This window comes from Gobio gobio, assembly GCF_949357685.1.
Source record: "Gobio gobio genome assembly, chromosome: 15".
In the NCBI taxonomy this organism is placed as follows: domain Eukaryota; kingdom Metazoa; phylum Chordata; class Actinopteri; order Cypriniformes; family Gobionidae; genus Gobio; species Gobio gobio.
Genome location: NC_137108.1, coordinates 25,339,889 through 25,350,410, shown reverse-complemented (window position 1 = coordinate 25,350,410; position 10,522 = coordinate 25,339,889). Strand labels below are relative to the sequence as shown.

The 10,522-nt window shown below is 38.2% G+C and overlaps 1 long non-coding RNA gene across 1 annotated transcript; it reads left to right on the top strand.

The window, feature by feature from the left end:
* The first annotated feature begins 42 nt into the window (after nucleotides 1–42).
* LOC307138305 lies at nucleotides 43–10,315 on the top strand. The gene is made up of 3 exons (XR_013818012.1): nucleotides 43–126; nucleotides 8,885–8,913; nucleotides 9,137–10,315. It is a non-coding gene; the product is annotated as an uncharacterized lncRNA (long non-coding RNA).
* Nucleotides 10,316–10,522: the final 207 nt, after the last annotated feature.

The following is a 10,522-nucleotide window of genomic DNA, read 5'->3' as shown; positions in this document are numbered from 1 at the left end:
GTAATTAATAATTGATTCATTTATTTGTGACTGTTCTTGTTCACAGAGGCATAAACTGCACTCGTCTGCAGTCGTGTTGAGACTGCAGTCGTCCTGAGGTCCAGCTGTTGCTCCTCTGATGGAAGCGTAAGTCACTTTATCATCACCATTAACCTGAATGAACATCACAGATATTGTCAATTTTGAGAGAATATAATGGAAGTACAAGTAAGTGTTTACCCACCTTGTTCTTTTTGCCTCGGTTTTTACTGTATGTGGATATCTCAGTATAAGTCACATCATCTTTCTGCTCCTAAACATCAGTGGAAACATGGTAAATGTTTAAATATGTGCTGCAAATATTTTAAAACCTGTTGTGTCATGTGACATTTTCATCATTTGTGAAAGCCTAATATTTGTAACAGGACATTCACTGTTTGTGTTACTTCGCTAGTCTGTGTTTAGTGGTGGGGATTTTCAGTGACTCTAAAACGTTTTGCAGGTGGCGACAAGTTCGAGACAGGGATAGCTGCTAGTCGGAGTAATGGGTGTGCCGAAAAAGATACACAATGCTACAATAGAAACTAAACCCTAACCCTACCCCAACAAGCAGCTTTCACAACCAATTGTAAAGACCTCTCATTACGCCCCCTACCTTTCAGCAGGCTCATTACTCCGACCTGCAGATATCCACACTTGTCATTTTGAGTGAGTCATTGAGTCATTTATTCAAGTGATTCATTCAAAATGCTGATTTTTTGAAGAATGGAACACCTCTGCTGCTCTCTGTGTTAGGTTGTGACTTTGCGAAAAACTGGAAATAGTGTGGCTAAATGTAAGTTACTCTTCTCATTAACATAAATTCAGCAAAAAAAGAAACGTCCCTTTTTCAGGACTGTGTATTTCAACAATAATGTTGTAAAAAAAAAAAAAAAAAACTTTACAGATCTTCATTGTAAAGGGTTTAAACAATGTTTTCCATGCATGTTCAATTAACCATAATCAATTAATTAACATGCACCTGTGGAATGGTCGTTAAAACCTTAACAGCTTACAGAGAGTATGCATTTAAGGTCACAGTTCTAAAAACGCAGGACACTGAAGAGACTGTGAAAAACACCCAAAGAAAGATGCCCAGGGTCCCTGCTCATCTGCGTGAACGTGCATTAGGCATGCTGCAGGGAGGTATGAGGACGGCTGATGTGGCTAGGGCAATAAATTGACATGTCCGCACTGTGAGACGCCTAGACAGCGCTACAGGGAGACAGGAAGGACAGCTGATCATCCTCGCAGTGGAAGACCACGTGTAACAACACCTGCACAGGATCGGTACATCCGAATATCACACCTGCGTGACAGGTACAGGATGGCCACAACAACTGCCCGAGTCACACCAGGAACACACAATCCCTCCATCAGTGCTCAGACTGTCCGCAATAGGCTGAGAGAGGCTGGATTGGGGGCCTGTAGGCCTGTTAGACATCACCAGCAACAACGCCACCTATGGGCACAAACCCACCTTCGCTGGACCAGACAGGAGTGGCAAAAAGTGCTCTTCACTGATGAGTCACGGTTTCGTCTCACCAGGGGTGATGGACGGATTCGTGTTTATCGTCGAAGGAATGAGCGTTACACCGAGGCCTGTACCCTGGAGCGGGATCGATTTGGAGGTGGGGGGTCCGTCATGGTCTGGGGTGGTATATATCATCACCATCGGACTGAGCTTGTTGTCATTGCAGGCAATCTCAATGCCTTGCGGTACAGGGAAGACATCCTCCTCCCTCATGTGGTACCCTTTATGCATGCTCATCCGGACATGATCCTCCAGCAGGACAATGCCACCAGCCATACTGCTCGTTCTGTGCGTGAGTTTCTGCATGACAGCAATGTCAGTGTTCTGCCATGGCCAGGGAAGAGCCCGGATCTCAATCCCATTGAGCACGTCTGGGACCTGTTGAATCGCAGGGTGAGGGCTAGGGCTAGGGCAGCTGCTGGCCACACCAGATACTGACTGGTACTTTTGATTTTGAGCCTCCCTTCATTCAGGGACACATTATTCTATTTCTGTTAGTCACATGTCTGTGAAACATTTTTAGTTTATGTCTTATGGTGTTGACTCTTTAGTGTTCATACAAATATTTACACACATTAAGTGTACTGAAAGTAAAAACAGTTGAAAGTCAGAGGACGTTTCTTTTTTTGCTGAGATTATTTGTTAATGAAAAGGGGGATATCAAGGAATAGTGCTGCCATCTTGTTATTAACTTTGTTGCTATTTCAAATGTGACGTATTCAAATTAGAATTGAACACATCTTTTACATTAGGCTAGCAACTGCATATCCTGAATCTGTGGTGTATTAAAGTAGTTCCACACATTCCACTGGGACAGGCCATGTTTTTCTTAATTATTTACACATTTGTTGTGTCCAGTTGTTGTGTAAAATTGCCTTTTTATTTTATACAAATGCAACTGCCATCCTTTTTGTCTCAGTTAATGATGGTTTGAGATTAAAGGGGTCATGACATGAGAACTCAAATTTGCCTGGATCTTTTGACATATACAAGTTTGTTATATCATTAAAACATCCTGCAAGTTTTATAGTTTAAAACGTCCTCCTCATTTTAAACAAAGCATTTATTTATTCAAGCTCCAAAAACAGGTCATCTGGATATTGTGGGATCTGTGAAGTCACACTGACAAATGCTTTTGCATATGACTTCCCCCAGAGCTATACTTCGAAGGATAGTTATGCATCATTGCACCATAGGCCCCGCCCACTGGCATTCAGTCACTTAATGGCTGACATTGACATTTGCCTATACACTGGATGTGAACGTTGCGTCAAAAGCAAATAGAATCCATTAAAATCATTGACACTCTTCACTAAATACAGTATACAGACGCACGTTCAGTTTCCACGTGAGTCTGTCGACTATAGGACAAATGGAAGAGTGAAAGAACTTTCGCTTGAATGCTTCCTGTTTAAACAGCTGGTTTGTATCTCTGTACAGACTTCAGAAGGATCCCAGTATCGGAATCAAATTGATGGTTTATTTCAATGGCGTCCCGGATCATGCCGGAAGATTGTATGTTTGTTCGGAGCATTTCGTTTTGTAAACGAGGCACATTGTAATGGAGAGTTTGCATAGAAACTTTTGTTGAAAGATGAAGCAGACAACTGTATTAGATCTGACAGCAGCTGCTTCACAAACAGTAAGTAAATGATTTCATGATGCTTTGCTTTGTTTGATAGTTTTATATGAATATTTTTTTCATAATAATAATGAGAGGGCATTGATCCGGTTTCATATGCAATCAGAACAGTGGCCATTTACTGGCAAGCCTTAAAGGAGCCACCCTGAAAAAAGAATTTGTATGCCTTTGTTTTTTTGTGCAAAAATTTTATTAACATTATAAGTGAACCTCAAGGAACATAAAAATAGTAATGAAAAAATCCATGTCATGACCCCTTTAATCGTTGCAGTGTTCATCTTGTTGTTAGTCTGATTTTGTAGGCCTACATTGCAGTGTTGGTGAGTAGCCGTGTAACAATTACAATGTACATTATAGTACACTTAACATTACAGAGGATAATATGGGCTACAGAATCGGTCAAATATACACGAAGATGAATCATATGGTTCACTTACATTATCGCTGACAGTAGGATGAATGGAAATGTTGATTGCATCATTGGTTCCATTAAATGTATTCATATCTGTGACCTTTAGGCAAGAAACAGTACAAATATACCAACTTGACATTTAGCTGTTGCGCTTATCTAAAAACAGTACATATAGGGACAGTCCGTTCAAGCTTATAGACACAAAAATAGCTTATGGATCAACCTCATGGGTCTTTGCCATTATGATACTTACCACAGAGTCATTAGTCCCTCTTTTATTATCTGAGGAATATTTGTCACAAAAACAGAAGAATAAAATACAGCATGTCATTCATTAATGCAGTCTAATTGATTTTGACAATTTTCTAGAAACATTCTAATGCTGTAGAATATAGAAACATTATTTGTCTTTTTAAAGGGTTTGTTCACCTCAAAATTTAAATTCTGTCATCATTAACTAACCCTAATGTCACATTGAACACAAAGGCATAAGACATTTTGGAGAATGTTTTGGTTACCATTGACTTCCATTGTATGGACAAACACTCACAGACACACACACACACACACATTTCTCAAAATATCTCCTTTTACATTCCACAGAAGAACGAAAATCATACGGTTTGGAACAACATCAGGGTTAGTAAAAGATGAACACATTTTCAGAAATTAGCAAAATGTCACAAAGTTCAAGCCAACCACTTCAACAGTTTTATCATTACATCTTTCTAAATTAATATTTATATGATAAAACTGATGTGCTTGACTAAATTCTTTGGATGTGTTGTCACAAAATATGAGATAAAATTTAAAACTCACCACCTCTTTTTTTACAAAGCACCCAAAAAATGACTGCAGGAAGGAGAATAGCCAATGCAGCAGCAACAACAATCATTAAGGAAAGACAATATAGACACATTCAGATCCAGATCCAAACAACAGCAGAAACACAAGTACTGACAGACAAATAAAATAAAAAGCACTTTAAATAGCATAATACATTTTTATCAAGAAAGGCTTGCTGTGTAAGTAAAATTAATTTACAGAGTAACTTTCGGTAATTAGTGCAACTATAAAGTACGTACATGTAGGTATAAGGGAACAATATATAATGTTTAGGGAATAAAGGGGTAACAACCAGGAAAATGAACAAATTATTTCTGTAAGTATTTCAGAATAAAGGGGTAATTATTTTACTATTATGATAGGCAACAATCTTACGTTTGGGAGCAATTTAGCGAGAACATACACTGCTGTCACGGTGTGTTTGGTTTTTGTTTCAAGTTCTTGCTTCCTGTTTGTCATGTGATCATGTCATGTGATTCTCTTGTGCCCTCATATGATCATGTCATGTGCTTCCCTAGTCTCTTGTGTCATGTTGTCATTGGTTCATTGTCTTGATTGTTCACAGGTGTGTCTTGTTTAGTCATTAGTCTTTGTGTATTTAAACCCTCATGTTTGCCATGTGTCCTGGTCGAGTGTTGTTACCTGTAATCATTGCTGGTGAGTGTTCATAGTCAAGTCTGTTTCAGTTCAAGTCTTTGTTTGTTTCAATTCAAGTCTTCGTTTGTTTGGTATCTGTTCACCTTGTAAATAAAACTGCACTTGGGTTCATCCAACTGGCCATCAGTGGACTGAAATGTTACAACTGCGTACATTTTTGTAGTAATAGCGTACCAATTTTCTAGATTTCTCCAGGCTTTTATTTGGGTTTCTCTTTTGTTTTTCCCTTTTTCTAGCTCCAGTTATATTTAGTTTATCATTTGAAGGCCAAGCTGTAGCCTGGAGCTCCAAAATAGGGTATGACTTCCTCCAATTAACAGACACATGACATGTGTGTTTTTCCCCCCAAACCAGTTCATTTTAAATTTAATTGGTCATGTCACAGTGCTGATTTCCTATAATGCTACAACAAATGCTAACCCCTAAACCTACCTAAAGGGGTATACTTCAGCGCTGGGAAGATGATTGTGTATTTAAACTGGGTCATTTATGTAGTAGAAATGTGAAATCACTCTTGAATTTGGTGCCTTCTAGACCGAGAAAGGACAAATTTATTTTTGTCTCATGTGGATGAAAGACAAACTCCCAGAATGCACTTGCTTCGCTGGCCTAGAATGTACTTCCCTTAGTTTTAAACCGTTTCTTAAATTTGTAATCCCAGTGTGCAACACATTTCTTATCCCTCTTCGAGTTTCGTCCATTTTCTACACTGCTAAAGAAACTCTTAAGCCTCTTAAAAAAATTAGGATTTGTTCTTTAGTTTTAAGAGGAAACGCCAACCTTTCATTGTCACTATAGGAGCTCTTTGCATGAAGATTTTTCATGAATACCAGGGCCTGTATTCATAAAGAATCTTAATGCAAAGAGTAGCTCCTAGTGACAATTCGTAGAAAATTCTAAGACGTTTACTCTTAAAATTAACTGAAATCCTAGTAAAGAAAAAAGTAATTTAGGAATCATCTTAACCCTTAAAAGAGGTCTTAATGTCAAATTTGTTTGGAGCATGGACAAGGACTTAAGAGTTTCTTTAGCAGCGGAGAAAATGGCAGAAAGACGAAGAGTTGTTTTTTTTTTTTTTTGTATTAGTCTCTCCCTTAGTGATGGTTGTTATATTTCCTGCCAGGGCTGGACTGGTAATCTGGCATACCGGGCATTTTCCCGGTGGGCCGACGCACTTTGGGGCCGATACAAGGTTATTTATTTATTTTTTTGCCACGGACTGGCCCATCATGCAGGGACAGCGTCCTATTGGTTTGTCTTCTGAATTGACAGGCCAAAGCGAGAGAGACCTTCCCTCCTCCATAGACTGTGTCCATATTAGGCGCTGTTTAAAAATTTGGGCGCATGAAACTGCAAAAGGCGAATATCCGCGCAACAGCGCTGCCGTTGACGAACGTGCGCCGCGTTTCTGCTGCTCTATGAAGTGATGAACCGGCACTTTGACTCCGAGTGTTGTTTTATACAATCGTGTTATATGGGAACATTAAAGGTTCTGTGGTGAATCAGCTGAAAACAGCCGCGACCATGTAAATACATCACGAGGTAAATTGGAAAACAATACACACTACAAACTTGTCACTCTAGCACAACCAAATTCAATAGTTTATTATTATTATTATATTTATTTATTTATTTTCGAAACCATACACCTTTGGTAATGAGGAGCATGATTTTACCTGTTTTACCATGCCTATACAGTTAAATGAAACTGACCTACAGTTAAACTCAGTTAAAATGTCATTACACTCTAAAAAAAAAAAAGGTTCTATATGGCACCAAAAATGGTTCTTGGCTCGTAATCATAGGGGAACCTTTTTTAGTACTATATAGCACCATTTTTGGTGCTTCAGCGGTTCTTCAGAGGTTCTTCACCGGTTCTTTGACTAAGGTGCTATATAGCACCTCTGAAGAACCACTGAAGCACCAAAATTGGTGCTATATAGCACTAAAAAAGGTTCCCTTATGATTACGAGACTTTTTTTTAGAGTGTAGGGGAACCTTTTTTAGTGCTATATAGCACCAATTTTGGTGCTTCAGTGGTTCTTCACCAGTTCTTTGACTAAGGTGCTATATAGCACCTCTATAGAACCCTTTTTTTTTTAGAGTGTAGGGTAATTAAATTATAATTCAACAAAACAGCTTTAAAGCCTGGATCCCATGCATTAAAGGGATAGTTCACCCAAAAATGAAAATTGTCATAATTTACTCACCCTCAAGTTGTTCCAAACCTGTATGAGTTTCTTTGTTCTGCTGAACACAAAAGAAGATATTTTGAAGAATGTTTGTAACAATTTGTTACTAATAAAGCAGATAGAGCAACTATTGACTACCATAGTAGGAAAAAAATACTATGATAGTCAATAGTTGCTCTATCTGCTTTGTTACAAACATTCTTCAAAATATCATTTATGTTTCACGGAAGAGAGAAAGTCATACAGGTTTGGAACGACAGGCCCTAAAGCCCTAACCCCAGTTAAAACATTCAAGAGGAACTCATGGGCCGGATGGGCTGAATTTGCCAGGGCCGAATTTTAGCCCCAGTCCAGCCCTGTTTCCTGCATTAGCCGTTCTCCTTCCTGCTGCTATGCTTTGGGTGATTTATACAAAAAAGGGTGCAGGTAATTTTAATTCTTAAAGGTCCCGTTTTTCGTGTTTTTTTTAAGCTTTGATTGTGTTTACAGTGTGCAATATAACATGTGTTCATGTTTCGCGTGTAAAAAAACACAGTATTTTTCACACAATTTACTTATCTGTATACTGCTGTTTTCACTGTCCTCAAAACGGCTTGAAAGATTTCCCTGTTCTATGAAGTCCCTCCTTCAGAAATACGTAACGAGTTCTGATTGTGCCAGCGGTTCCCGTGTTGTGATTGGACAGCAGCTTAGCGCACGCAGAGCGCACGTTACCGGAAAGGTCACGCCTCTCACCATAACGGGGATGCATGCGCTCAATGATCTCTAAGTACAGCGTCCCTGGGAAAGCCAAACAAAGGTGACTTGACTCCGGGATGAAAATAACAGCGTCTCGACGACATGGCAACAAACAAACTATACGAACGCAACGGAACGCAACGCTTCCTCTTCTCCACGCGGGAGCAACAACACCACGCCCCCTTTTTCGCGCGTTCTTGTGGGCGGAGGTTAGTCGACATACTGCTCTACTGACGTAATTAAAGAAGGAAGTACCAGGATGTAGTCCAAACCGGCCGTTCGCTGTAGGCTTTGAAAGGGAACTTCTGTTAAATAAAATATCTCGCTTGGCATTGAACTTTGAGCTTTATAATTTTACAGGTATTATAAATGCTCTAACAGCAACAATACACACTAACTAAAGTTTGAAAAATGGGATCACGAAGAACAGGACCTTTAATATTTTATAACAAACAGTTCAACAATATAACTTTAAAGATGTGCACAACACTTTTAGGTTGTAGAGTTGCTGTAAAGGTATATCAGTGATTTAAAAAAGTTAGAAATCTTCTTTTATCTGATTTTATATACACTACCAGGCAAAAGTTTTATTTAATAAAGTACATTTTGAAATATATTAAAATAGGAAAAGCTCTTTTAAATGATTAAAATAGTTCACAATGTTACTGTTTACTGTATCTTTGATCAAATAAATGCAGCCTTGGTGAGCCCAGGAGACTTTTGAACAAAAGTGTATATGATGAAATGACGGCTAAATTAAACGTTTCATAGAACATACAGTTCCAATTAAAAGATATGTGTACATGCTCTTTCTTGCCCAATACTTATATTGTGACATTTTACAGATAACAAAGAGGAGGCCGTTGATTCTGATGTAAGTATTATATCTTATTTGTTGTCTATTTGGTAAGACCAATTTATGAAGGCAGTTAATTATCTATATATTCTAGTAGTAGCAGCAGCAGCAGCACATTAAAGTGCGTATACATGAAGAAAGTAAATTATCTATATACTCTAGCACTTGTATACAATAATAAAAAGACAAGATGATATCTTTCACATGTACCATATTTGTTTATTTGTCCGTTGATGTTCAGGTGCTGACATATGTGTCATATTCTGGAATCCCACATCCATTCATCAGTGTCCACTGATGCTCCGAATCAGAGAAATTTTGGCCAGATTCATGCAAATAAAATAGGCACGAAGAGATTTCATCGCAATAAGATTTTATTTTATAGAACAAAGAAATATTTAAGTTAATGGGGCTATATGCGTTTTTCTGAAATTTAAACTCGCGACTGACACCTGTGGCCAAAAAACAGAACTGCTCTTATTTTCTGCTCGCTCTCGCAGCGGTGGTGACGTCACATCCGCAGACAGCGCGGGAAAAAAACGACCCGCCAGAAAATAGGAAAAATAGGATACAGGCTTATAGGTGCACCCACTGTGAGCGGACAAGGTGTCAGTATGCTCATCAGGAGATGTTTGAGTCATAAATGGTAAGATAAAAAGGCTATTGTTACGTTTATTTTGGGGAAAAAGTTGCATATAGCCCCTTTAAATTGCATATTAAAGACATGTCAATATCCCAATGTCACCTCCGCTGTTTATTATTCTTTTTTTTTTTTCTTTTTTTTGTATCTGATTATAAGGGATTATTGCATTTGTATCTTCTCAGAAGTATTTGTCCTTTCATATTTAGTTATGTCCATATTTGGAGACATCTCCTTGATGAATCACAGGAACTCTGCATGATTTTACAGAGAAAATGGACATTTTAACCAGTCAATGAAATCACAATGCAAAATAGTAAGAGCCCTTTTGACCTTTTAACCTTCTTAACTGAACCTCCACTTCATATATAATAACATGATTTATTCACATATCAGCCACAGTTTTTTCAACTTTTCGTGCAGAACAGAATTTCAAGCTTCTATTCAACCAATATTTTAAAAATGTTTAACTTGACTGAATTGAATCTGAAACTATCTGACAGTTCCTCTGCAAGTGACATCACTTGCAATCGTCATCCAATACTATTTCTGCAATGGAGTGATGCAGATATGATGTAAATTTGTAGGTCAACCGGCAGTTAGCATCACACTGGTTCCTTTGACACAAAAAAATGTTCCATTGGCTTTTGGGTTATTGCTAAAAATATAAGCTCTGTGTTCAGCGAAAGTTTATGATACTTACACATTTGTCCATCAAGACAATTTTCACAGATGAACATAAGTTTTATGAATTTTGAAGCCTAATTGGTCACTAGAAGTAAAAAAAAAAAAAAAAAAAAAACTTAAACTACACTACGGTCCCATGACTTCAACATCACCACCCCTATGCTTCCGACAACTCTTTTCGTTTTTTTTTTTTTTGAGTTTGAATTTATAAGAGCACAATTCTAAGCATAACGAGGCTGTAAAAGCAGACTGAGGTTACCTGTTATGTGTGATGACGCTTAATGTCTCCGACAGCCTCTG